At 40.2% G+C, this 27,863-nt stretch overlaps 1 protein-coding gene across 2 annotated transcripts in view; it reads left to right on the top strand.

Moving 5' to 3' along the window:
* The window catches only part of brsk2a (BR serine/threonine kinase 2a), a 152,456-nt gene that overhangs the window by 28,271 nt on the left and 96,322 nt on the right, over positions 1 to 27,863 (top strand). The window lies entirely within an intron of this gene.

Here is a 27,863-nt window from a genome sequence, read left to right as displayed (position 1 = left end):
CAACGCCGCCGCCATATTTCACATTCCTTGTGAAAACCATTCATTTTAAAGTAGGCTATAACTATCGCGATATGAAGCAACTAGATAGATGATGAAGTTGTACTCTACATATATTGTAAACCATTGACAAGTGTTAAGAAATGTAAACGTGATCATGCTTTTAATGCCGAACAACTGCAGCTCTCCAATTGGGTTCAGACGGCTGTTGCCCTAACTAATATGGCCGTTGATGTATCGCAGCAGCGGAGCAAATCATCCAATGCTGCATTTAGTTATTTATTACGTCTTTGCTTCCATGCGCTCTCTGTTCTTTTGTTCTTGAGTATTGGAACCGGACTTTGATGGTTATTGATGATGGCTATACACAAGATGGCTGAAGAACGCATATTGAGAAATGGCCTATGACCATTGGCATTTCCTGGAACTACGACTGTGTCCGAAATCGGCCACTATACCCACCATTCCTTACATTAGTTTACTAATATAGTTCACTTCAAGGAGCGGCTGAAAACAAGTGATTGAATTCGGACACTCGGTGCACTGGAATGCACCCACTTCTACGGAGATGCGGGAATTCATTCAGCACGAGCATCACGATAGATGGCTAGCTGTGAGTATACATCGGTTGTACACTCATTATTATGATGCATCATGGGATTGAATGAGTGCACTCACTAATGTCCACTATGAATTCGGACCACACTAAAAATGGATCTACCCTCAAATTGTGCACTTTATTCGGGTAAATGAGCGGGGCTATTACATCCCGATATATCATCCCAGCCCTAACATCTGACATTGTTACCTTTGCTCAATACATATTTCCAAGGTACATTTGGAGTAAAAAATCATGAAATAAATGTTTTACATGATATTTATTTAGAAAATCTGTATTTATATTTTAAATATCGTCGCTGTCCTTCTGAAACCTTGTTTCAAAATTTTAAGTTTTTCTGGAAATGAAAGAACACTGATCTTTTTCAAAGATTGACTTATGTGTTGTCAAAATGTTTTTAAGTTATGTTTTAGGGCCTTTCTATGGGATATTTTATGCCTTTAATGGGATAGCACATGGAGAGGTGACAGGAAAGAGTTGGGTGGAGACGGGGCTGCGGGATCGGCTGACTAATAATGATGATATGGCGATATGAGGTATCAGAAAAACAGCAGCGGAATTTTATTGTATAATATAATAATATGAATTGTTCATCTGTACTTATACAGGTAACTGTAATTCTAAGTTTTGTTTTATGTAAAAGGCCTCGGGCATCAGTAAGTGCTTTCATAGGTTTTGTTTAGTATTTGTGAAGTGTACTTCAGTCTGCAGCTTCCGATTGGTCCTTTTCTGCTTTGAATGAAACTCAACAAGTTAAGAAGTATCTGTACTATTGTGCATTATACTATTATTATCAGTTACATACAATTCTGCATATATTAAGTCTCATATTTACTCATCTGAATACTGTCAATAGTCTTATTGGAGTAGTTTTCTCGCTTTCAAATCTACTGTGTACATGATTTTCCTATAGAACCTTTGAGTGTTTTATTTATCCTATTTTTTTTTCTTGAATTCCTTGTGTGTTCAAAGCGCATTTTTTCTGATATCATTATGAGAATAAAATATACTTAAAGTAGGCACTGCAGAGTAAGTTGGCATAGGAGACATTGAGAATATTACACACTTTCGCTCTTTAAGTATTGCGCAGTGTGCTCAAAGTTTACAGACACACTGTCTTTACGTGTTGATAGAGATCTTCCTCTCATCTTAACCACTTCAGTTCTGCCTTTCACTTTCACTAACCCCCGTCCTAATGCCAGCTCTAGTCTGAGGCTTTCTGGAGATCTCAGATATTCTCTGCTCATCCCCCAAACCCCCAGAAGCCCCTGATCCCTGATGGCACTGCTGGGATAATCTCTCACAAATGCTGCAAGACCTCAGAACGGCACATTTGCATCTAAATTCCAGACGTCTTGACATCTGATTGTAATAACGTAAATTTATTCACTTTCTATTTGGCCACTGTACAAACAATTATGCTTTCAGTTATAGAAGCGCTCCTGCATATGGTCTGCATGTCCAAACATAATTATATTTTATTCAGTATTCATATGTCTGAACAAACACAGCCAGATGGCGTTTGCCTTCAAGCCCGAATTAGTCTATCAGCATCTATATTTACTTGTTTGGGCATGTGCAGGATTGTTTTTTAAATCCTAATTTGGTTAGAAGTCTCAATATTAAACATCTGATAATGCGTTTTCTTTGTGAAGATTTTATCGCACTGTGATGTGATAGAAATGTTGTTATTAATTTTTTGTGGTAATAAATTCATGCAGTTATTGCAGACTTGTGATGTGCACATCAGCAATATTTTGATACATTTTGCATTCTTTTGTATGGAGGAAATGCCTATTGTCATATAATTGGGTTTCTGATGCTCAACATAGAGTCTGGTGTACTTGCTGTTGGTTTATAGATAAAGAAAAGGCTGACTGACATGAAAAGCACCAATTTACATTTTTCTAAAGTGTCTCACAAAACTCCTCGTATCTTTCAAAGATTTGATAAGTTCCTTCTGAACAATGCGCTTTCTATCAGCCGTCTAAGCATAACTGGACCTGCTGCTGGTAGTGGTTTATTCAGAATTTAGTCCCATATTTAACTTTTTATAAACTTTTTATAATAAAATATACATTTTAAGGCCATTTTGGGGGGTATTTGGTAATTTTTTATATTGGCATTTAGTTGCATTTCTTTTCCTTTTTACTTTCAGTTTATTTTTTATTTTTTTTATTATTTTAGTTAAAGGTTATGTTTTTCATATACTATTATTAAGATAAAGTATTTTCTTTTGTGTTAATTAACATAAATATTTTAATAGTTTTATATTAACTTTTACATTTAGTCATTAAGCAGACGCTTTATCCAAAGTTCAGGGAGCAATAAAGCGATAACTTTAGATTTAGTTCAGTTTTAATTTATTAACCTTGTCATGAAATCAAAATGCATTCAAATTAATCTTCTTAATACACATTCACAATGCACACAATCATGAATATGCCATTCGAAGGAAAAAATATTTATGTTCCAAAAAAAATCCCTCTTAAATACATTTCACACAGACACATTTAATCTGTCGCTCTGTATCGGAAATCCAATATTATCCTGTATACGAATGCAATGAATGCAAAAGAATAATCTTCCTGTTGTATCTGAGTCTACATAAAAAAAGTGACACGGGTGGAGATGATGACTAAAAATGAGAAATTTCTTTTGGCTGGTCTCCTGATAGCACTTTCTCCCGGGGCTGCTGCTTTGGGTCTGTGTTTTGGCTCTCAGGGACTAACCGGAGGTTCTGGCTGCTGGTATTTAGACCCCGGGGGAGACGCACCACGCATGGACTCCAGACACACATGAGAACTTGATATGCCTGGAACTGACTGGAAACAACCTGGTCCCTGTCATAAACAATCCCCTGAGACGTCTGCATGCTTGAGTGTTGTTTTCCTGTAATGAAAAATAAGAATTATCGTTTTTCTTTCAAAATCCTAATACAGTACAGTATAAACTAAACAGAAGCTAAACAAATGTGACCTTTGTTGACAACCGTACCATCTGATTTCACACTTTGTGTTGGTATAGTCGATTCTTTAAATATGAAATACATTTTTTTTGTGAGTTCAAACATTTTTGGTTTGTCTGTGTGAGCTTGAATGTTTTCATTTCTATGTTTACTACCTTTGGTTTTTCTGTTAATTTCATAGTAAAATATGACCTGGAGCTTTTTGTGTGATATTTACTCAAACATGTTTAACAAAAGAAACAAAATAATCATAAAAAGATGTGACTTTCTGTACGCTGAATGCCTCTCAAATGCGGTTCACCCACTCTTGTCGCCAAAATGTTATTTTAGCTTGAAACGCCTTTGCAATCAGTGCCCTGCAGCCACCTATTGAAACTCTGATCACATACCCACAAATGTTCAAAACTTTCCAGTGCGATGTCATAGCATTGTGTGCGCTGTCCAGGGTACTGAAAGCAGATGTTTTTTTTCCATAAAAAGCCCAGTCAACTTTATTTATATATCGCTTTTTACAATTTTCATTGTTAAAAAGCAGCTGTACAATAAAACATTGACTATAAGCAAAACATATAAGGTTATGCAAGTCAAAACACAGGTCAAATATCAGACAGACTATAAATTCCTATATGCAGTGTTAATTAAATAAAACTATACAATTCTAGCAGCCAGGTAAACAGATCAAACGGTGGCGAGGAACCCAAAACTCCATTGGAGGAGAAAAAAAACCTCAGAGGGAAACCAGGCCTAACCAGGGGATTCCAGTTCCCCTCTGGCAAAAGCTGCATCCTCTGCACAAGCTTGACAGTGCTTGCACAAAAAGACAAAATAAAAAAAAATAGATTTAAGATTATCATTAATAGGTGTACTGTAAAAATGATAAAACCATCTCGTAACAAAAACACAATCTTAACAATGTAAGCTGTGTATAGATGTATAGATAGCTAGCACACACTTTGGGGTTTGGGTTTCATTTTTTATCAAATAATTATCATTTGAATGTACACATTTTTTTTTCTCAACAATCCACTTTATGTATGGCTGTTATTAAAGCAGATACTCAATATACAGTTGCATTGTATTTTGTGCCAGCTATAAACACAACACGAGCCTGCTGCAAAGCACCTTAACATCACCAGCAGCTCCAATTTGTAACAGAACAGAAGAGGTCAAAGTTCACAACCTCTCGACTAACCCTGACTTCTATCCAACCTCCCTCACCCCACCTCACTTGCCCACGTCCATTTAATCTCTCTGGCTGTATTCCCATCTCACTAATCCTGCTTTATCTCTCTTGCAAATGTCAGTCGGTATCTGTTCCCCGGGCGACGCCTATCTGCAGCACCGCATGCATTTGTGGCAGGGCAGATATTAATGAGGTTGCCCGGGAGAGGGATGAAAGAACGAACCACTCTTATTCTTTTTCTCTGACAGACATTGTGTGTTCAGGCCTCAGGGCCGGATCTGTTGTTTCTTTGCTAGATTGCGCGATGTTTGTCTGCGAGAGACTGTTGTCTGCGAGATGTTTGGAAACGCAAGTTGCTGATTATATTGCCTTGGACCAGACAATACGAAGAATTTAGTTAAGTAAAGGAGTGTTGGATTGTACTGTAACTGTTCAAACGTTTTATGTATTGTTGTCGGCCGAAAAACCTTGTATGATGGAAAAAAAGTAATAGGTTTAATTGAAAAATATGTGGAAACATTATTTTTAGACTGTAGCCTGGTTTTCACAGACAAACATATTTTTTTTAATTATTAAAGACAGAACTGCTGTCCAAGTTAGCAAGTTTTAAAAATACTTTTCATTGGTTTAATATTTACAAAACCCACAGACATACATGGTGTGTAACCATTTATTTAAGAACGATGTTCACGTCAAGTCAAAGTGATGCTTTCTTAATACCTGTTTGTAGTTTGTGAGTTTGTAGATGTTTGTAGTTTGCTATTTATTATTTCGTATTTCTTATTTCTCCACCAAATGTTTGTCGCCAAGTTGTAATATCGCAGGGAGGCTGTCTAAATTACAACAATATATAAAGCAACCTGTTGTCATGCTTTTCCTTTTTACGGTTTCAGAATCGATTCAAGATGGGTATATTTAGTGTGAATCACGATATGCGTCCCCGACCCTACTAAATGTTGAATTCTATGAATTTATATGAATATTTAATTTTAATATTATATGATTTCGATGTACATGTGATTGAAAGACACAGTTAAAAAGACAACTTTTTTATTTTAAATGTTCATGTCATTTGTAAAGGACTACCTGTCTAGACACATAGATGTATAAAATAGATGTGGCATACTGTAAATGAATAATTCATGAAGTCCACAGAAAACTGTATTTTTGTTACATTTTCTGTAGTTTTTGTTACATTCTTCATCTTTTTTTTATGCTTCTTCCACGATACTGAACGTCCGGCTTCAAGAAACAAGTTTCCAGAGTGAACTTAAAGTCACAGTGCACATTCAAAATGAAAATTCTGTCGACATTTACACTCCCTCGGTCATTTTGAGGGTGAACTACTCCTTTAAAGGCAGCGTAAACCTTTTTACTCTTGAACTCTTGTCCTCCCAACACCTGTAATATAGAGACGTCCATTCATGCTTTAACAAATTACCAATGGTCTAAACTCCTGTATCACTTCATCTATGGGTTATAGACACTTTTTTTAAGTTGACTCGTGTAAAGCCACACGCTTTCTTACAGATCGCCGACTCACTCCTCGTGCTAACCCTTTGGCCGGCTATTGTCTCTTGCCATCATCTCTCAGTGGAGTGCATTCAAGGTGGATTTTAATCTATAAAACTAGGTTACAATAGATACCGCACGGCCTAATTCGATCAGAGCATCATCTCTACAAAGAGAATATTGCACCTGCGTAACAAAAGCTGTACTTACTTTGGAAAGGATTATCCTAAAACCCATGCCTTCCCTCTCCTACATAAACAAAATTCCTATCTGTTTTAAGCCTTACAGCCCTGACAACAAACGGCGTCAGCTGGCAGATATACGGCACAGGGTCAGTGCTTTATTACCACGGTTCTTCATTTCCCAGAGTGATCCTAGAATCAGAGATGTTGGAGGCAGACGGCCCCTTTGACTCAGTGGTGGTTAATCACAGGATGCTCTCGGCCCCCGCACATTTAGCGAGAGCTTGAGCGGATACGAGACATCAGCGGGGAAACCTTTTCCACCGTGTCTCTTGGGCTCAGATCGCCCAATTTTCCCACCCGGTGAGGGGCATGTGCGGACAGGTGTGAGAGAAGCCATCAAACGATCATGTGCCGGGCCTGTGGTGCTCGTCTTCGCCTGTGAAGCCTTGCTTGTATGTCTGGACAAGTTTTAACCGGTTGTGGATAATCTAACATCGAAAACTGCTTTCCAGTCGGACACCAGTTTGGTTCGAAATTATTCCTGCTATTTCCCATTCTATTTCCCACACCAAGTTATAATTTAAAACAGCTTATAACTAGAGAAGAAGTTTTCGGAGGTTAAATTTCTGCCAGTTTATGCAAATCTAGCAGAAGTGCAGATCTTCACTCTTGTTCCCTGCTGGTGTGTTAAGGCGAGTTCAGAGATGAGGGTGAAGTGCAGGACTGGCGTCTATGTATTATTCATAAGCAGTAATATATGTTTGTGGAGGTATATACATTATTAACGCCATAGACTTTTCACGCCAGTTAACCTTTATCTGGTCAATTTAATAGATTTAGTTGTTTTTGGCCTCAGGTGTTGAATGGGATTTGCTCCTGCCATCTGGACCTTATGATCACAAACAATGAATGTGCATGGAATTCCAAATCTGTTTCGTCCTTAAAGTTTCTGAGTCGCTAGATGATATAAAACTATTAAAAGAATCACTGTTTAAATTGCTGGAATGCTGGTATTGTCTTAATGTGAAATGTTGTGATGATTGGTCACTTTTGTATCTGGCTACAGGCCAAGGCAACTGATCTAGAATCAGACTAGAAAGTTACAGGTAACTACAATGTGATATTTAGATTTCTGTGTATGAAGGACTTCATTCAGTCTCACCGATTTGTGTTCAATTGTCAATGTCTTATTTTAGCATCCAAACACTAGTGTATTTAGCATTCGGATTAAACAAAGAAATCTTCACACATAATATTTCATACTGGGTCTACTAAAAGACATGCATTATCAATGGCTGGCGTTTTACCGGCGTCTGCCCAGATAGCACGGGTACGTCTGTAAGATGTCCGCTAAAGATTTGGAAAACATCTGGTGTGGAAAACCATCTGAAAAACGTCTTACATCTGACAGCAGACGACTCAGAGACTAAAAAGTGGTCGGCATTTAGCTCTTTCAGATCTAAATAAAGACATTTAATACACGTCTCCCAAGATGTATGTGTGTTGTCAGGTTGAATATTTTATCAAAAGGTCCTCTGAGTATCCAAATACAAACATCGAACAATGTCACCATGCCATATTTCAGACACAGATTTGAAAGAGCTCAAAGAGGTGAATTAAGTTACGTTGAAATCTCTTGGTGTTGAAAATGAATGCCAAGGATTTAATCTTGCACTGCAAAAGCCGTTTGTTACCGTCTGTGTTGAGTCTGTGCACTATTTGTGTTTGTGAAACGACAGTCCAAGGTCTCAGTCGGAGAGGTTTGCTAAAGACTTTAGAGGGAATGAGGGTTTTGTGCCAAACCATTACAGCCGAACACACTCAGCAGGGCTTAAAGACTGTTGACAGGAGTCAAGACGAACTTTTAGATTCGGTCTCACCTGCGCCATAACCACGTCAGCTAACCGCCTTGTTAATGTCTTGCTAATCCTCCTCTCCTGTGCGCCTCAGCTGTTATGTCACAGTTTTTGGTCGTCTTCCAAGTGCTTTACGAAGCCAAAACAACAAAGACAACTCAAACCCTTTTATGGTGCGTTTTGAGACCGATTACAATTATGCTTGCTCGAGGATATCCGGAGTATTTAACCCATTTCTGCTAATGCTAACAACAATGTTGTGTACTCAAAATTCAACCTGGCTTGTGCTGTGTTCGGTATTGCATTTTATTAGCTAGTATTTGTACGTTTTTGTATGATTCACAACGTATAAATTCATATGAATTAGCTACCTTGTAAAATAGATACGAATTCTTGTGAGATCAGGTTGAACATTTATTAAGTATACACAATTATATAACATATTATATTGTCGCTGTCGGACTGAAACCTTGTATATGCATATTATTTTCATGATTTAAGTTTTAAAATAAATAATAAATCATTATTATTGGTCGCACTTCATGTTTCTCATGTTTGTCTGTGGGTGCAAATATTTAACCAATAAAAACATATTTGTTGAAAAAACAACATTTCCTGTAAAGTGGCAGTTTTGGAGATATGAGGTTTCAGTCCATCAAAAACGATATATTACTGTATGTTTGCTCAGGTCCAGAATTAGCTCTCACCGAGCACCAGACGCAAGTGAATTGTGCCTTATGTATGTTGACTAGTATTTTTTTAGGAACTACATCGTAACATAAAAAATGATTGTGGCGAACAGGGCTGGACGAGAGCCATGAGGGAACGACGCGATGCTGGTGATGCGAGTACTCTCACGGAGAGAGCTCCGGAGATTAATTGTTTGTTTTCGTTATATTAAAAGTTGTTTAACGTTCCCACCTCCTTCCTTCCTGACATGGAACTTTGCTACGATGATAAAAACCTTTAAAAAGCTTTAGATGTACCTTCAGATTTTTTTGACACAACTGACACAAGTTACAAGCTATTTACCTGACCAATACATCTGCTTTCAAAGGCAAATAATTAGGATACACATCTAAATACCATTAAATACATTTTATTTTTTTTATTTTCAATCACTTTCCAGATGAATCTATAGTGGGCTGTGATTGCGGTGACCCCAAACAAGGGCTCTTTGTTATCTTGAGGACTGGATCATAATAGATGAGTTGGGTCACCTAACACGGCCAGCTGTGTTAAGGGGCCGTTTGTCTTCTAACCCCGTAACAAAGAGTCACTCTGGCTAAAGGCCAACTGGCATGTACAGACACAAACCCTCGATGTGTTTGAGTCTTTGTGTGTATGTAAGTGTGTGAGACGACAAATGCTGGGCTGGCTCTCAAAGCTATGTCTGGAGAGATAGACTCTTGTTATTCATTTTCATTTGAATGTGGCAAAATCTGCTGGCGTACAGAACAGAAGAGATCATGATGTTTCACCAATATTTTGTCTGTACTGTATGTTATTCTAGACCTCATGCATCCATCAAAGACTCTTCGTTGGTTTGGCACTTGTCGTCGCTGAAACACACGCTGGATTCCACAGAAATGCCATTAAGTGTTCCATTAAGCGAAGACATTTGGACGTTATTTATGGGTTATTTATTTATTTTAAACGCAGGAAATTAAATCATCTATGAAGATGCACATCATTAAGGAATGCAAAGAGTGAAAAACAGATTGAAATATAAGATAGTTCTTTCTTCTGCAGATCACAAAAGAATATATTTTGAAGAACTTTGGTAACCAAACCATTGTGTAAAAACAAAACCACTGTGACATTTCTTGAAATATATTCTTTTGTGTTTTGCAAAAGAAAGAGTCATATACAGATTTTAAATGACATGAAAGTGAATAAATGACGACAGAATTCCCCTAAAAGAATCCTTTAAAGGTGGATAATTTGTCAATTTCATAGCTGTTCTGAAATAAAGCCTATAACGCACTTATGTGATATTGCTTTAATATACAGCGGAGTGTTTGGCTCGCCGCTGAAGAACGGACTCATCCTCAGCATTTTCCGGTCTCTAAGCACACAAAACTGGATGCCAGGCCATTGTTTTATCTTTCATTAACTCTGTGCTACCCCGTATGACCTTGTGCCGACAATAAAAGCCAAGTGGAGGCTGTGAGGCTGGCCAATGCGGGAAGAATTTATTACAGCTGTGTTTTTTACGCTTGGCCCGTATGACTGACCGTGCTTTACGGCGGTCCTCAACCCTGTAACCTGAAGTTCTACTCTGTCCGTTCTGCTGAATGAATGGGCTCGGCTGGTTTATAGTTGGGAGCGCCGTGGACGCTGATTTTAAGTCAAAAGGCTGAGTTTTGTGTAGGATCTGTTGTGTGCAACACAACAGGACTAGATTGGAAAATATGGCGTGTGTATGGCATAGCAATAGCAAAGGGTTCATTCTCAGAAAATGAACAATATTGTAACTGTAAATAATTGTACAGCATGTTACGTTTTTTTCAGTCATTTCAGTTTGACTTCATTTTACTTTAACTCGTGTTGTAGATGTAAAATAACCTGCCATTATATATTTTATAAAAAAATTATATATTTATCAAATGTATAGGACAATGCAATGTAAGTCCAAAGCGTCTGCCAAATGCATAAATGTTAATGTTATGTAAATGTCTTCATTTACTCACCGTCAATTTATTCCAAATCTGTCTAAATGTCTTTGTTCCCATGAACGCATAGAAAGATATTTGGAAGTATGCTTGTAACTCAACAGTTCTTGGCCACTATAGTAGGAACTACTACTTGACTACCATAGTAGGAAAAATGTCTTTATAATTTAGTTTGTTCTGTTGAACACAAAAGCAACCAACATTTCTGAAGCACCATTGACTGCCATAGGAACATCATTTTAGTAAGATATTTTGAGGAATGTAGGAAAACGAATAGTTCTGTGGCACTTTTGACTACTGTTGTAATTGTTCTGTTGTAATTGACAGAATTTTCATTTTTGGGTGAACTATCCCTTTAAATAACATTTGTTCCCCTTAAGTCGGTCTCGCGACGTTGTGTTGAAAGACTGACTGGGTTTGATCTTGAGAACCTACCTTCTCCGAGATAATTAATTATAAAACGCCAATGGGCTTGGCGAATGGCACGCACACGCCAGTCTCCGCCCCGTACATATGGGTATAAAGGAAGATGGCGGCGGTCATTCACTCATCCTTTGTTCTTCGGAACCTGTGTGTTTGCTGATGCTACACGCGATACTCGACTTCGAGAAAACTTTTAACCTGCTGGATTGATGACGCGGAGCAGCGGACTTCCCCTTTCGGTGGACTTCCCCTGGGCGTTTCGGCAGAAGGCTACAGACCTTAAGAGGTAAGTCCCTCCGGCTACGAGCATGCCTCGTAGCTGTATCCTTGGGTGCGAAAGACTCGTCCCGGAGTCTGACTGCCATGATACCTGTGTCACTTGCTTGGGGCTCAAGCATGCTGAGGCAGGTTTCACTGATGCGGTATGTCCCGTGTGTGCCGACATAGCAATCAGGGTGTTGCGGTCACGGTTGGCTACGTTCTTTTCGAGCGCTGCCACCACCCCGTCTGTTTCCCAGGCGTGTTCAGCTGCCGTTTCGGCGAGGTTGACCGCTTTGGTGAGCGGCGGGGGTGGTTTGGGGACTTCGATAGATGTTTCTCCGTCAGCTTCATGCTCACGGGCCTTCACGCTCACCTGGTTCGTCCCCTACGAGCGGCAGACGGCCGTCTCATTGTGGTAAGACTTTGCACACGGATGATGACGCTATCTCTGTCGCTGCGTCGGACAGCTGCCTGCTGGCATCGGATGCGGAAGACTCCTCTGATCTCCTGTCATCAGGCAGTCGAGCTCTGGAGGAGACTGATGCGGAGATGTCGGCCATGCTTTCCCGGGCAGCCGCGTGCATCGGGTTGCAGGGTGTAACACCCCGAGTGGAACGTGCAGTCGCGGGCCACTTGTGCCCGCAGACGGCTGCCACTTGGGGGCGTCGACCTAGACTCCCGTCCAGAGCATGTAAGCTCTCTTCGACACTCATGTCCAAGGCTTGCAATGCTGCTGGACGAACCGCCTCCGCTCTCCACGCCATGGCGGTCCTCCAGGTTTTTCAGGCGAAAGTGCTGAAGGATTTGGACGGCGGGAAGTCCGACCCAACTCGTATGAGTGAGCTGCATACTGCCACAGACCTCGCGCTACGAGCGTCGAAGGCCACGGCACGTGCCCTGGGTCAGTTGATGTCCACAATGGTGGTCCAAGAGAGGCATCTGTGGCTTAGTCTAGCGCAGATGAGCGGCGCCCAGAAGGCCCCCCTTTTGGATGCGTCCGTCTCGCAAGCAGTGCTGCTTGATGATACCGCGCCCTCCAGACCTTGTCCCTTTCCTGAGTCCGAAACGCTACCAGTCTGACGACCTTAGGGCCGTTCTGTCGCGGATCTTTTGATGATCGAGGCTGCTCCACTCAGCCTGGCATCCGCAAATGAGGCCACCACTCGGGTAAATTCAGACATCAGCAGCTGATTTTTCGATACCTCCACACTTTGGACTCACTCTTTTTCCTGAGTCCGAAACGCTACCAGTCTGACGACCTTAGGGCCGTTCTGTCGCGGATCTTTTGACGCTCGAGGCTGCATCGCTCAGCCTCGCATCCGCAAATGAAGCCATCTTTCGGGTATTTTGGGCGAACCGCAGCTGATCTTTCACGCCCTCCAGACTGCCGTCCTACACGGTCTGGAAGCATACTGAGGCGATCGAACAGATCCTGCCATGCCGCAACGTGCCCGCCAACAGGTCGGCATGGTCTCGGGCGCAGCCTGGTTCCCAGCAGCCCTGCCCTCGCGCGGCGGCCCTCCAGTTCCAGGAACCTCCCAGAGGACAACCCACCAGAGACATAGACCCCCACGGAAGAGGGCTTCTGTTCCCCGTCAGCAGCCCGCCAAGAGGTCCTCTAAGCGGCCCTGACAGGACGAACCAGGGGGAGATTTTATTGGGCCCGATCCCGGCCTTTCCAACGCTGGATCGGAGAAGAATGCTGCCTGCCGCGTTTCCATCGAATCTGGGCCCTTTTCAGGGTCCGGCGCCCACATACTCACAAAGGGACAAATCTCCCCTGGGTTTTCCTCCACAGCACTCTCGTCCAGACAGTGTCTTAGATGGAGCGGGCCGCCGACTGCAATCTCCCCCGGACATTGCGTCAGGCAGCCGGAAGCAGGTAAACATACAGAGCCGTCAACCTCCCTGGGGTCCCCCTTGTGCAAGGTGACCGCACTGTCAGCCACTGAACCAGCCTCCCCCGGCACGATGAAGCAGATTGTCCCTCTGGTCCTGCTGTCGCAGTTCTTGGACGCTTGGCAGCCCACCAGCCCATCACACTGGATAGAGAGGACAATCCGTCTCGGTTACTCGGTCCAATTCGCCAGGCGCCCCCCCCCAAGTTTCGCAGCATTCTGTTCACCTCGGTGCGAGGAGAGAATGCCTCCGTACTTTTACAGCCCGTACTTCAGCGTGCCCAAAAAAGGCGGGGACTGCGTCCCATTTTTGATCTGCGACGCCTGAACAAGCACCTACACAAGCTGCCGTTCAGGATGCTGACGCAGAAGCACATCCTGGGTTCGGTACGTCACCAGGATTGGTTCGTGGCAATCGACCTGAAGGACACGTACTTTCACGTCTCTATTCTCCCCCGACACCGGCCGCTCCTACGGTTCGAGGGAAGGGCGTATCGGTACAGAGTCCTGCCATTCAGTCTGGTCCTGTCTCCATGGGTTTTTACCAAACTAGTGGAGACTGCCTTAGCTCCTGTCAGGGAGAAAGGCGTGTGAGTGCTAAACTATCTCGACGACTGGCTTATCTTGGCACACTCGCGAGATGTGTTGTGCACGCACAGGGACCTTGTGCTTCGGCACCTAGACCGTCTAGGCCTTTGGGTCAACCAAGAGAAGAGCAAGCTCTCCCCTGCGCAGAGCACCTCTTACCTCGGTATGGAACTAGACTCTGTCCGTATGTCAGCACGTCTCACCAACGAGCATGCACAGTCGGTGCTGAGCTGTCTGAGGTTGATCAGGCAAGAATCCCTCGACGCCGCTGAAGAACTTTCAGAGGCTCCTGGGGCACATGGCGTCCTCGACAGGGGTAATCCCTCTCGGGTTGATGCACATGCGGCTGCTTCAGCACTGGCTACAGAGTCGGGTTCCCTGGACGGCGTGGCACGCCGGCACCAGGCGAATTACGGTAACGCCTTAGTGCCTTCGCACTCTATCACCCTGGTCAGACTTGACCTTTCTCCGAGCGGGGTTCCACTGCTCAACTGCCTAGAGTTACTGGCAATCCTTCTGGCACTGAGGAGGCTCCAGTCCCTCGTGCAGGACAAACACGCGCTAGTCCGGTCGGACAGCACGACTGCCGTGGCGTACATCAAACGCAAGGCGGCATACGCTCACCGCAGTTATCACAACTCACCCGACGCCTCCTCCTTTGGAGTCAGCAGATGAAATTTTATACGTTTTATAATTAATTATCTCGGAGAATGATTTACTCTCATGTTGTTCTAAACCGAATGACTTTGAACGCAAAAGTAGAATGCTTGATCAATGTTTGCGTTTTCTTCATACAGTGAAACTGAATGGTGACCCAGTCTAAAAAATCTGTTTCTTTAGGGATGTTGAGATTATATTTTTACAAAAAAGCAAGGCACAAATCCTGATGACTATATGCAGCGTAAATGGGCTTCTGCTGTAACAGCACGGCACTCGATACTAATGAAATCAAATGCGTCTTTTTTATAGTCTGTGAGACGCTAACTTTAGTCATTCTAATGAATATTCACTCTAATGGTTTTGAGCAGTGTGCTAAAAAAGTGCAGTTCATTTCACAGGTCATTGTACAGCGTCAGTGCGGATCGTGAATTTGCTTTCCTTGCACTTTTGAAGCGTCTTCCATCTCTCTTCATTTTTCAAGTAATGGTTGAATTAATTAAAAGAGCATTTTCCTCCATCTATTCTATTTTTCCCATTCTTTTCAATCTCATTCTTCATTATGTTGTTTGATTCCTGAAGCTCACGTTCTTTGACATTTTCAAGTTTCAATTATGAGAAGGAAATATGAAACAGAGAGATGAAATCTGCCGTTCACGACGTTGCATATTCTTCATGCTTGCATCACGCAGCACAGCGAGCTTAAAATGGCTCAACGTTTTGGAGCGAATAAGCTTAGTTTTTCCACCGAAAGCAGACCAGCTTAAACTCTTTCGGGGTTTTTGTTCTGCTAGCTTATTGTTACAGAGCTGTGCACAGAATATGAGGCTATATCTTCTTGTTTTCTATGCATTCCAAGGGGTGAAACTGGTTTATTGTTGAATAGCTGCTCCTAAATATGGCTTTACTGAAATGCATTTAAAACGAACAGAAAAGAAATTCAATGCTAATCTTGTGCACCTGACCCGTCTAAAAACCTCATACAGAAAGTTTTGATGATGATGAGGTTCTTAAATCGGTGTTTTTTATTGGTATTGATTTTTGGAGTTTGCCATGAATGATCATATTTGTAGTATTAACACAATATTGAGGATTGTGGTTATTGTAAATAAATTATTATAAGCTTACATTTGCAAATCAGGGTATGGTAAGGATCTGGGATGGTTAGGGTATGGTAAGGATATGGTAAGCAATGTACTCGCTGATTTCTGTCTATTTTGAACCATAAAAGTACAAGAATATCCAAGAATATGAACCTGCACTAATTTTACCACATGCCCATGAATTCATTTTTGTTTGAATTCGTGTCACACGTTTTTATGCATTATATACAATTTATTTAGTATCGAAAAATAAAATGACTTTTAAACTGCATTTACAATTCAAAAATAGACACACAGTTATATTTTTACATTTGCATACTTTTTTCTATACTCATTTTCTTTTCTTTTTTATGTTACAGTTTCATGCATTACATAAAATGTATTTGATATGAATACAAAAATCAAATCGAAGATTTTAAGCAATTATTAAACTAAGCAAGTAAAAGAATATCCAATATTATGAGCCTGCTTTTAATATTCCGACATGCCCATGAAGTCATAATTATTATTTGTACAAATAGTTATATTTGACCAGTAACATTTTCTCTGTACAATTTAACGAAATAATGAATTTGATAATACGTATGTCTTCCAGTTTGCTTTGTTAAAAAAGTTCTGTTAAATAGCTTGGTGGTTCATAAAATTTTGTGGTTAATGCACCAACATTATTTTCCGATCGGGTTTATTTGGGGATAAGAAGATCTTAGATAGGATAGGAAAGAAGGAATAAAAGCCATACAAATACCAAAGGTGCTATATCCTTACCTCACATCAAATGGATTACACTTCAAAGCACCTGTATGCATTGATTTGCTTGACGTTTGTCTGGTGTGATGTGACTTCTCTTCTGTGATCTTCTTTTTATCTTTTTTATAACCATAAGCCCAGCTTTCGATTTGATTAAATAGCAAATTTGAGAGGAAATATGTTGAATGAGATGTTAGGATCATTGTGGTTGGGTTTGTCAGATATTGTTGCAGCCTGTTTTCTCTGCTAATTCGAAATAAAAGGCATCTTTGATCTCCGGTAAGTGTTTACGGCTTGACCATCAGATTTTAAGATCGTGAGGTTGGCTTTGTAGTGCACAGGTCTGTAAGACCAGTGGTGTGTTGTGTTGGTTTATGATGTGGTCTCTCATCTCTCCGGGTTGTTCGATCGCTCTTCTTTTCTCTCTCTCTCTCTCTCTCTCTCTCTCTCTCTCTCTCTCTCTCTCTCTCTCTCTCTCTCTCTCTCTCTCTCTCTCCTCAGCAGGCTGTTTGCTCATATCCTAGATGCCATACTGAGATTTCGGTCGGGCCAGGTGGTCTCACGTCAGGCCCACAGCTGACATACACACACACACACACACACACTTTCACCCCTTTGTGCTCACTCAGGGGTGGATGAGGTACCAGCCTCTTTTTCATCGCTTGTCTTTCGCTCTGCATGTTGTGTGTGTGGATGCAATTTGCACCTCGGTCTCCGTTGTGTCGTGTGTCAGGATGTGTTGTGTCAGACAAGGTTATGTTAGGCATGTTGTGGTCAGGCTGCCTGTTTTTGGGTAAAGTAACACATTTTTTGCTGTGTGTTTTCCTTTTATTTGTTATGTCTGGACAACTGGTTGCAAACCAAACAGCCGGGCAAATATACAGAATTGTGCTGAGGTGGGGTGAGCCAATGTACACAACCTTACACTGTACACAATCTTGTCACTGTCAGAAAATACATTCAGTAAGTTGAGAGACCCCTTTTTACCAAGTTTTGAATAAATGTAAGTCTGGATGTCATCTTCATAAAAGTCATAATTAATATCTAAGGGGCTCACCAAGAGTTATTATAAATTTATAAATACAAAAAGGTAAAGGTCCCAAAATCAATCCATGGGGAATGCCAAATTGAACAAGTGGTTCAATTGGTGGTGTAAGACCTGCATCCACCCACAGGTTACAAACTGTCAATGATTTGAAAGAATTTATTTAACCTTCAGTTTTTAAATATATATGAATATAATTTAAATTGGTTTGTTTAGAAAGGAATACATTTTTTTCAATATTGTGCAGTAGATTGGATTTTTTACATATTGTATATGTGCGTGGTGTTGTATTAAAGAGCCTGAAAGCACAATCCAAATTAGCTTTAAAATGTAATAAGCACACTCATGTCGAATTTTGTAAAGGCCAAACGCTCCAATTCTGCAAAAAAAATCTGGGAACATTGCTCTCAAATTGTGTGGCAGCGGATTTCCACCAAAGTGACTCTGTGACAGAATGATTGGAGATGCTGCTGTATACTTGAGGATCCGGTGGCTTAATGTGTCTAAGTTAAAACACTAAAAGGGAAATGGCCTATTTAAACACTTGACAAGAGAACAAAAAGAGATATTTAGCCCATGAGAGCAAGGTGTCCTTGGGAGGCACGGCAGTTCTGCATTAGAGGGACGTTTGTGATGGGGAAGTGCTTATGTGTGTGTTTCATACAGGACTGAGGCAGAGGAGTGCTGAGGAAAAGTGTGTAAAATGGTGTTTCTATAAATAGCGCTGCTGTTTCTCGTCCTCATTGAGACTGCTTTGCTTGTGCACCTCAGATTAGGAGTCAGGATTTGCTTTGAGTGGCGTCACTCTCAGTGAAAGATTAGACCGCTTGTGCATCTGTGTGTTTGCTCTGATACTGGTGCTGGAGATAAAAATGTATGTGTGTACAGTTACATTTTATATTTACTTTGAACAACTTCAAGATTTAAATGCACAAGTTTTTTTTTCTTTTTTTATACATTACTTTTTATAAATGAACTATAATGTATTTAATACAATTTTATTAAAATAAAGCCATACAGATAAAGCACAGAGATTATAAACTAAATTTTATAGGAAAAATTAGAGGCACAAATGTATTTTTGTTCTTTTTCTATACTAATAAAACTTACATTTTTATGCATTATATACAATTATTTTAATATCCATACACAATAAACACAAAACAAAGATTTTAAACTGCAATTTTTAAACTAAACAAGAATATCCAATAATATTAACCTGCACTAAAATTCCAACATGCCCATGAAGTCATAATTATTATTATTTGTACAAATATATGTACAAATACTTTTTCTCAGTAAAGTTTACAATTTAAATAAATAATGAATTTTGCTTTTTGTTTATACAATTTAGCGTTTAATGCTACAGTTCGTAAAACCTGCAGCTAGAGGGTTTTTACATTTTTATACTTGTTTTTTAATTTTCCTAAATTTGTTTGTTACATTTTTATGCATTATGCGACTATTTCACAAAATGGCGACAGAGACCGGAAGTTTCCGGCCGCACTGCTGCAATAGCCATTTATTCCTTCATTCAGCTTGTTTTATCACAGGCCTTCATTTTATTTACCATAAACAAACGTCGCATATGTTGTCCGATTTATTCATGGTTTAGTGGGAGATGTTAAAATAGGGAAAGCAAACATTACAAAAACATTGTTTGTCGAGCGATTTATTTGTGTTTTCAAGATCTGTTATATGTTAGACAAATCAGCATAAAGGGAGCGCTACATGCATAACTTCTTCTGGTCTCCGCAACTGTTATGAGTAGTGAACGGAGCTAGAGCATTGACCGGACAAGCGTTTACCCTACTTCCGGTACACGTCACGCTGTGAAATAGGTCTGTTATGGCAGGTTACGACCAACATGGAAAGATATCTTTTATTGTGTGTCGCACCTGGTTAGATCACAGTGTTCTAGATCCGTGGAGATGGCTCCAATGTATTTTTACTTCAGTGTGCAGGGTGAGTCTAAACGTTAGCTGAAGTCTGCTTTAGTTGTCATTATTCAGTTGACCTGATAAGCCCTGATCAGCCCTAATGCTAATACAGAAATGTAATTAAAAGATGATTTAACACAGAGTAAGATTCCCGTAATACATGGAGTAAAGCTGCTGACTACAGTTCTGTTGGATTATGATTATGAAAGTGGTGATGAGTGCAGACTGTAATGACAGCGGTGATCAATATGTTTTTCTTCTCGGTTAAATAACCTTCCATTCATTTCAGGTTTATAGCTCCGTAAATGTGATGGACTTTGAGACAAAGCTCCTTTTCGGGTGAATTGTCTCGCTGTCTACTGCCTAAATAGATGTCATAATATAATGATGCCCACTATTAAATCTAAGTAAGTATTCAGTGATTGAGACAGCACACTGTATAGCAGTATATAAAGTGAGTATATAAAGTGTAGTATATATCATAAAAGGACTAGATCAAGTAATGAAGTATATTTTGGTTGTTTGTTACAAATTATATAATATTAGTCCTCAAAAGTATTTAGTAGTAGCAGCCCAGCACTTATAGATAAGTGACGAGATGCGACGCGGGTTGACCAAAAAGAAATTAAACTTGCTAACATGAAGTATTGACTTTTCTACACTACATAAACGTTTAGTGCATACCAAATTATGCAAAAGTGATCTTGCCCTTTTGTCGCAATGCATTCTGGGATTTGTGTAAACGATACATGTGATTCTGTGCGACACTTCGACCTCATAAGACAACATAAAATGACGTGGTCAGCCTTGCGTCACAAGTGCGTCTATACTTTAATGGCTAAAAATGTTGCTTAGGTAGGCAGTTCTCTAGGGTTTGGAACGGCACCTTAAACTCTGCAGCTTGGCTGCTATAATCAGATGTGGTCTTATACTTTTCAGCCCACTGCTCGCTATCGATTTCGCACCCGTCCGCCTCTGTTCCACCACACGCGAGCATCAGCATGCTGCACTGCAGCGTTTTATGAATGAAAAGCTCAGGATGCCCCCCCCCTCTGAGCCTTCTGGCCTCTATTTCTGTCTTGCTGTATGGCTCTTTATCGCTCGCTTTCAGTTGGTGACTCACAGAAAGGGATGACTCCTACAGCGCAGTACAACACGGTGAGAGAGAGAGAGAGAGAGAGAGAGGGCTCTCAGCTGTGCCATGATGCTCTGCAGTAAGATGTATTCGTAAAATTGACTCACACCGTGTACGTACAAGTTGTACTAGGAATGTTGACTGTACCAGTTCTTCAAAGAGGTATGCAAATAAATAAAGATACATTGATGTAACAGTTTTGTATTATTTCATATTTTTGGTGTTCCTTTAGAGGAATCATGGGTGATTTTGGAGAGGCTTATAATATAGCTAGCTAGCATTGAGCGTAAGCAAAGTCCATTTACCGAAGTCGTATCCCTCTGGGCAGTTAATAGCAAGTCAACAGTCTTGAATGGGGAAGGCAGATATTTTTTAAATCACTCGCAAAAAAAGCCTGACGTGAGCTGTACCATAACTTGGGTTTTCTATGCTTAAATTGAACTATAAATCACCTTTTTCGAGATTGTTTCATCTACTGTCCATCCAAACAGGCTGGCAAGCACCTCACAAGAGCCCTGCCCCAGAGAACCGTCAGTCAATACTGTTTGACAATTGGCCCGTTTCACTGGAAGGCGGGACTTCTTTCACTAGGGCGGCCATATTGAGCATTGCATTTCTCTCCTTTCATTGTAATGGCAGTGGCACATCTTGTTAATATTTAGATCTTTGGCGAAAGATCTAACCTTCCTTTTTGAATGCAGCGTGAATCGCGGTATGCAAATACATAGTTTGACAGACAAAAACATATGGACGAAATGCAATGATTGGACGATATTTATTTAAATATGTTTAGACCACTTTAATTAGCGATCATGATGTCAGGAGAACCAGCATAACAAAAATATTTCTGGAAAGAATCGCCTACTAGGTTTTAGCAAAGCGTGTACACACCAGTTAAAAGAAAAATCACAGATGAGATCTCTTTAATATCTCAGTTATTTCTTTTGTGGAAACATTTGCTCAAGTCTCTTCTCAGATATTTCTACTGAGGAAAAAGAACAAGTAATCTCAAAAACGTCTCCATTAAAGTTTGACAAGAGAACTGAGCTCAGATTTCTTGAATTTGCAATCAAAAGTCAATATTGTTGAAGATCTGAATACGAACTCAAACATTTCTCATCAAATTTACCCGAATCATCTACAATCTACATAACTATTTCAAGAAAACCCTTAATTCTAATTTTATCAGAATTGCTACTCAGGGTGTTCCTCAAGGGGTTTCTTGCAACCAGAACCTGAGCTTTGAAAGAGAAACATCTGAGAAATTAAAAGAATTCTAAATGGCAAGTCATCGTCAGCTACGCACGCGCCTGAACGAAAGATAACTTCTGGTCTGTTTGTTTATCGTTGTATTGTTTGTGTTTTTGCTAGCGTCTAATCATATAACTATTTATATTTAAATTAATGTTATTATAGATTTACATTATTATTTTATAGTATAACTATTGTATTAAATGAATTACTTGTTAAATTTTGTGGTAACTCCCTTCTATGAAACATGTTTACCTATTCTACAATTTCCAATCAAATGAAATTCTATATTAATGCTACACCAAACAATACCATATTCAATAATTTTGGAAATGGCAAATTTCGCAAGAAAAAACTTTAATTAGCAAAAACGTTTTTACACTCTCTTGAGGTGTTTTTTCTTTTTTGCGAAAAACTATTTAATGGAGCTGCACCAATTACGCATTGCTTTTTCAATCTGTTATTGCGAAATTTGAAAAGATTTGCATTACGTTTGTGGAAATCCGGCTATTGATGGGTTTGGGTAATGAGTGTTTAGCTCAAAGGTGTTTAGCTCCGGGTTCAGGTCTGGGATTTATTCAGACCAGTCAAGTTCTTACGCACATAACTGAATCAATAATTTATTTTTGAATAATTTTCTTTTTGAAATAATATGAACCCTAAAGGAACAGTTCACTCTAGAATGATATTTTTGCCATTTCTTCCTGTCTTCTGGTGAACACATCTGAAGGAATAATAATCCATGACCTGGGTGTTCCAAGCTTTGTAATGCAAGTGAATAGAGACCCAGTGGCCCACTCCAAAAGGCGCATACATCATAAAAGTAACCCGCACAGCTCACAGGTTACATGTCCGGGGTGACATGTATGACCTGTCTATTTTCTACATGTCTCATAAGTTAAAACGATGCAACCCTGATACATTTGTGAGCTAAAACTATTAATATTATGAGCTGGTTAAGTCACATTTTGATGTTAACAAGTTTATACATGTTCTCACTCAAAATGGCATAATAAGATACAAAATTGGTCTCCTTACCGTATCTCGATTCACAATGGTGATAAGGATTAAGTCGAGCTGTCAGGTATGATTTTAAGGAACCGCACAGGAATTTGTAACTATTTTACGAGGTGGCTAATTCTTATGAATTCGCTCCAACGTGGATCGTACAAAAACGTACGATTCTTACAAAAAAGCAACACTGAAGCCCACCCCTGAACCTCGTCACTGGCGCTAAAGCAAATCTACAACCTATATAAAACATACAAATAAGATCGTACGAAGTCATAAAAAAATTTCCACCTTACAATAACTACAAATAGTTACGAATTCCTGAGAGATCCAGTTAGAGAGGCAGAGTGTACATATTGTAGCTTTAAAGACATTAGCTTGGCTAGTGTGTAGTGGTTAGCCCTCAAGGCAGTAACCTGAAGTTTATTGGTTTGATCTGATTGGTTGAAAAGTACTGTAGGTTCATCCAGAACCAATAAGAATGTAGAGACATGTTCCTGTTGACAAAACAACGGCAAGCAGCAGGTACTTGTGTCAGACGGTGGCTTCATTCCATTCATTTGTGCAGCAGTTTGCTGAAGTCGTCTCTCGGATGTTTCTTTCTGTTGATTATGTGCTTGTGCAAGGTTTGTGCAAACGGTGGCGTTCAAGGAGTGTGTTTTCTAGAAAGCTCTCGATATCAGCAGAAAAATATGCCAGCACAAGCGCACAGACTCTCCACTCGCAAATAATTTGACGTGTGCTACGCGGTTTCGCTTTGATTAACAAATTCGATCGTTCCTATGCGTAAATCCAACACGTCAGTGTGAAACTTTGCTTCCTCCGAATTCTGAGGAGAACCGGAGGGGGCGACTGAAATGATCTTACGGCAACTGATGAGCCCAGAATCCCTCATCAAGTTACATAAAACAGTAAATTATTAAATTGGTGATGTGAGAGGAAAAGACTCCGCCCCACAGCTGCATCCCGCCAGCCAATCAGAGCACAGCGGGGCTGTATGTGGGTCATGCAAATGCACCACTTTTGCGTGGTTGGCTGATGCATTGTGCTCTAATCTTTCCCAAAAAAGATGAGGGGTTTAGCGCTGCCGAATTCGGTTACTTCCCTTCTCTTTCTTTCCTCTTTTTCAACTTTCTTTGCTCGTAACTGTCTCTCTGTCTCTTCTTTGTTTCTACCCTCTTTTCTGTAGATTCAGCCCGGATTAGCGACAAATAATCGATAAAATAGCTCTTAATTAAATGCAGATTACCGTTTTTTTGCTTTATAAGCCATTGATTTTTACCCCGCTGCACATGAAAGCGTTTCTGAACTGCAGCAGTTAAGCAGTGAATGAGTCCCAGATTTCACAGCGCTGGGAATTGCAGAAGCGAGGGAGCAGATTTCCACCTCTGCTGGTTGGAAATGATTCATGTTGACTGGCGTGAGTGCCACGGCGCTAGTTTGCGTTACGGTGCGCGTGGCATCGGGAACAGAGAGATATCGATAGTGACAGATTCTGTGCCGCTGCAATTAAAACCTGAGCTCTGCTGCGGAGCTACGATTAGCTGGTCACACGCATTCCATGCACATGTGGAAACGTGGCGTTGATGATGTGTGTGAATTATTTTAGAATTTTTTACTTTGTGTTTGTAAATCATTTGAGGGGAAATAAGTGAATACAAGGATATACAGTATATATATATATATATATATATATTTACAGTACATAGAGAGGGAGAGAGAGGCAAGTTGAGGCCGTTTAAGATGCTGAAATTACTCATATGTAGTCAGTCATGTTTTTCCATTTTAGGGTGAACTGTGCCTTTAAGAAGCTGCTTGATATAATGACAAATGTACATTTTTGCAAAGGGTGACTTCACTAGATGATAAAACATACAGTAACACAGTTTTAATAAATTTGTATCATTCTTTTGTTGTTATTCCACATGGTTTTGTTTATATGTATGACCCTTATAATGACAATTTAAAGCGATAGTCACCATTTACTCACCCTCTTGCAGAACACAAAATAAGATATTTTGAACAATGTTGTTGACTGGCCCTCATTCACTTGCATTGGTTTTGTGTCCATACATTGGAAGTGAATGGGTGTTCGGTTACCAACTTTCTTCGCAATATCTTCTTTTGTGTTTTGCAGAAGAGAGCAAGTCATACTGGTTTGAAATGAAAAGACTGAGTAAATGATGACAGAAGTTTTGGGTGAACTATCACTTGAAGCAAAATATAAGTTCAGTTTTCACTCTACTCAATACAGTTCATTAAACTGAACGCATTACACACTGACAAAATGTATCTTTCATATAAACACACGCACATAACATTCACAATAGAACCTGACACAGACAAAATGTCATCACTCTATTATGATATTCAAACATCATTTGCGTTCTGTCGGCACGCTGATAACGTATTTCAGTCAAAAGGATTAAACTTTCATTTTTGCAAATGGCAACCTGTCAAATAACTTGATTTCTTCACATCACAATAGATAATTACCCAGAGTACACCAGTTCAACCTGAAGTTAGCTGGCAGCCCATGCTTTTGGTTTTTATGCTTACCTCAGTGATTTAAAGTGACAGAATACAATATACATGTTCAAATCAATTCTGTAGTTTTACTAATAAAGAACCTTTGGGGCATGAAGTAACATCTTTACCTCCGTGTGACCGCATTCGTCGTTGTTTATTTGAAGATGCTCTAGGCAAGTCAAGGTTTGGTCAACATTGTGTGACAAACATGACCTCTCGTGTGAAGTACGCAAGTGTGCTTACTGGAAGGGTGTGATAGTGTTGAGGTCATCTGGGAATCAGTCAAACAAAATTCTCAAGCAGTGTTGCTTTTAAAATCATATTTTCTTGTTTTAAGGGTAACGTTTCAACATTAGATATAACTTTTCAAATGTTTTTTTACAGTTTTAGTGAGGGAGAGGACAGGAAGCGAAGTGGGAGAGAGAAGTGGGTGAGTTCGGGTAAAGGACCACGAGACAGGAATCGAACCCGGGTCGCCCGATGCGCAACCGTGCCACACGTCGGAGCACTGCCCTTAAGGCTATCGGGCTCCGACCATTGCATATAACTTACATATACTTACGACTTTGTTTCGATCCCAGTCTTGCGTGTGAGGAAGTATAAAATCTTTCCTCTTCATTCTCTCTTCATTTCATATTTGTTATATTTTATATCTGATCTGATATGTTTTTCTCCTCAAACAAAGCTCAAGACGATCCCACATGCAGCCCATGACAAAAGCTTTCTTTAATTAAATGAAAGTAGGTGAATGGATTCGATCAGATATATGTTCTTGTGTTTTTTCAGTGTTATTAGGTCTTTTTTTATCAGATGGGACTCATTCGGAAGACAAATTGCCTCTGGTTGTATCTTGTCCCATCCTACCTGATCACCAGGTGAATCAGGGACACCTTCTGAATGCTAACCAGGATGCTGATATCCTGTGGAGGCTTAGGGTATCATGTTTATGGCTAACTGGCTACATGCTCACCGACTCTTAATGTCTTATCCAATAGACTAGGTTTTCTAGGTTCCTTTCAGATGGACATATTTTTCTTTATACACACTGACTGTTAACCCGGCAACATTCCACTCACATCACTAAAGGTCACAACCTCCCTCATCACGCCTTGCCTGTTCTCCTAACATGAATCGAGAGGTGTTAGAGGAACGTGTGCAGAAAACCTGCTCATGACTTAATTGGGACGTGTCCTTGTGATCCTGTTTTCTAAAGCCGAAAAGCAATTGAACGGAAGCGTTGTCAAAAAAAACAATCTATACATTTATTAGCAACGTTATTATTATTACAAATGCCCATATGGTTGGGGGGGATTTCCTCCTCGGGCCTTTCATGAAAAGGGCACTTACGAGCCTCCTACTGTTCCTTTAAGACTTTGATATGTAGTTGATCTCTGTTATGATTGGATACCTTCTCTGAACCAGCATAACTCTTGTTGTTAATGGAGCAGTGTAAATACTGTGTGACCACACATATTCATTCTTGGGATTTCTGAGATCGTTGTATCTGTCTGTGTGTGTCAGTAAGAAAACACACACACTCGCTCATCAGGATTCCTTCCCATGATTATTTCATCTCGTATAATCTCAGCCGTTGTCGTGAGCGATTTATAGCCCTGACGGGCAGTTTAAGCGATCATCGTGTTTTTTTTTGTCAAATATAAATAAATTCATGAGGGTTTAATAGGTTCCTTTACTTGACTACTCTCTAATTTATAGGCAAATTAAATAATCATGTGTATTTGAGTAACTCATGGGTATATTATTTTGACTAATTTGTCGAGGCGTCAAAGCCGGGGTTTGAAAATTCGGTAACTAATGAAGGTCGCGATGAATATCTCCGCGTCTTCGTCTGTCCCACTTCAGAGGAAAATGACGACGTAAGATTCATGGGGCAACTGCATATTTAACACAGCAGTTCATATTGTCAGAGACGATTTATTTTTAAGTTCAGAACTATACCTTCCAGATCTCGGTTTTAATTTTGCGCAAAACATTTTTTATTCGGTTTTGTAACATTTGAAAATATATACATTTACGGTCATTTGGTGCCTTTTTTACACAAAGGCATCGCACCCAAATCCAAGCCGGTGAAGTTTCCCCTCGACGTGTCCGGAGCTGACGTTTAATGCCACCAAACACGTCTGTTTGACTCTTTTATATGAGGACACGGAGAGCAATTACTAACACATCTGCCCATCTTCATCTACCGCTCATTCATCATCTCAGAGTCGGGGGCCGTGGCGTTACAAGGAGGCAAATTGCCACAGTTTTTCTATGATT

The sequence above is a fragment of the Barbatula barbatula genome (genome assembly GCF_947034865.1).
Source record: "Barbatula barbatula genome assembly, chromosome: 25".
In the NCBI taxonomy this organism is placed as follows: Eukaryota; Metazoa; Chordata; class Actinopteri; order Cypriniformes; family Nemacheilidae; genus Barbatula; species Barbatula barbatula.
This window is presented reverse-complemented; position numbering and strand designations above follow the sequence as displayed.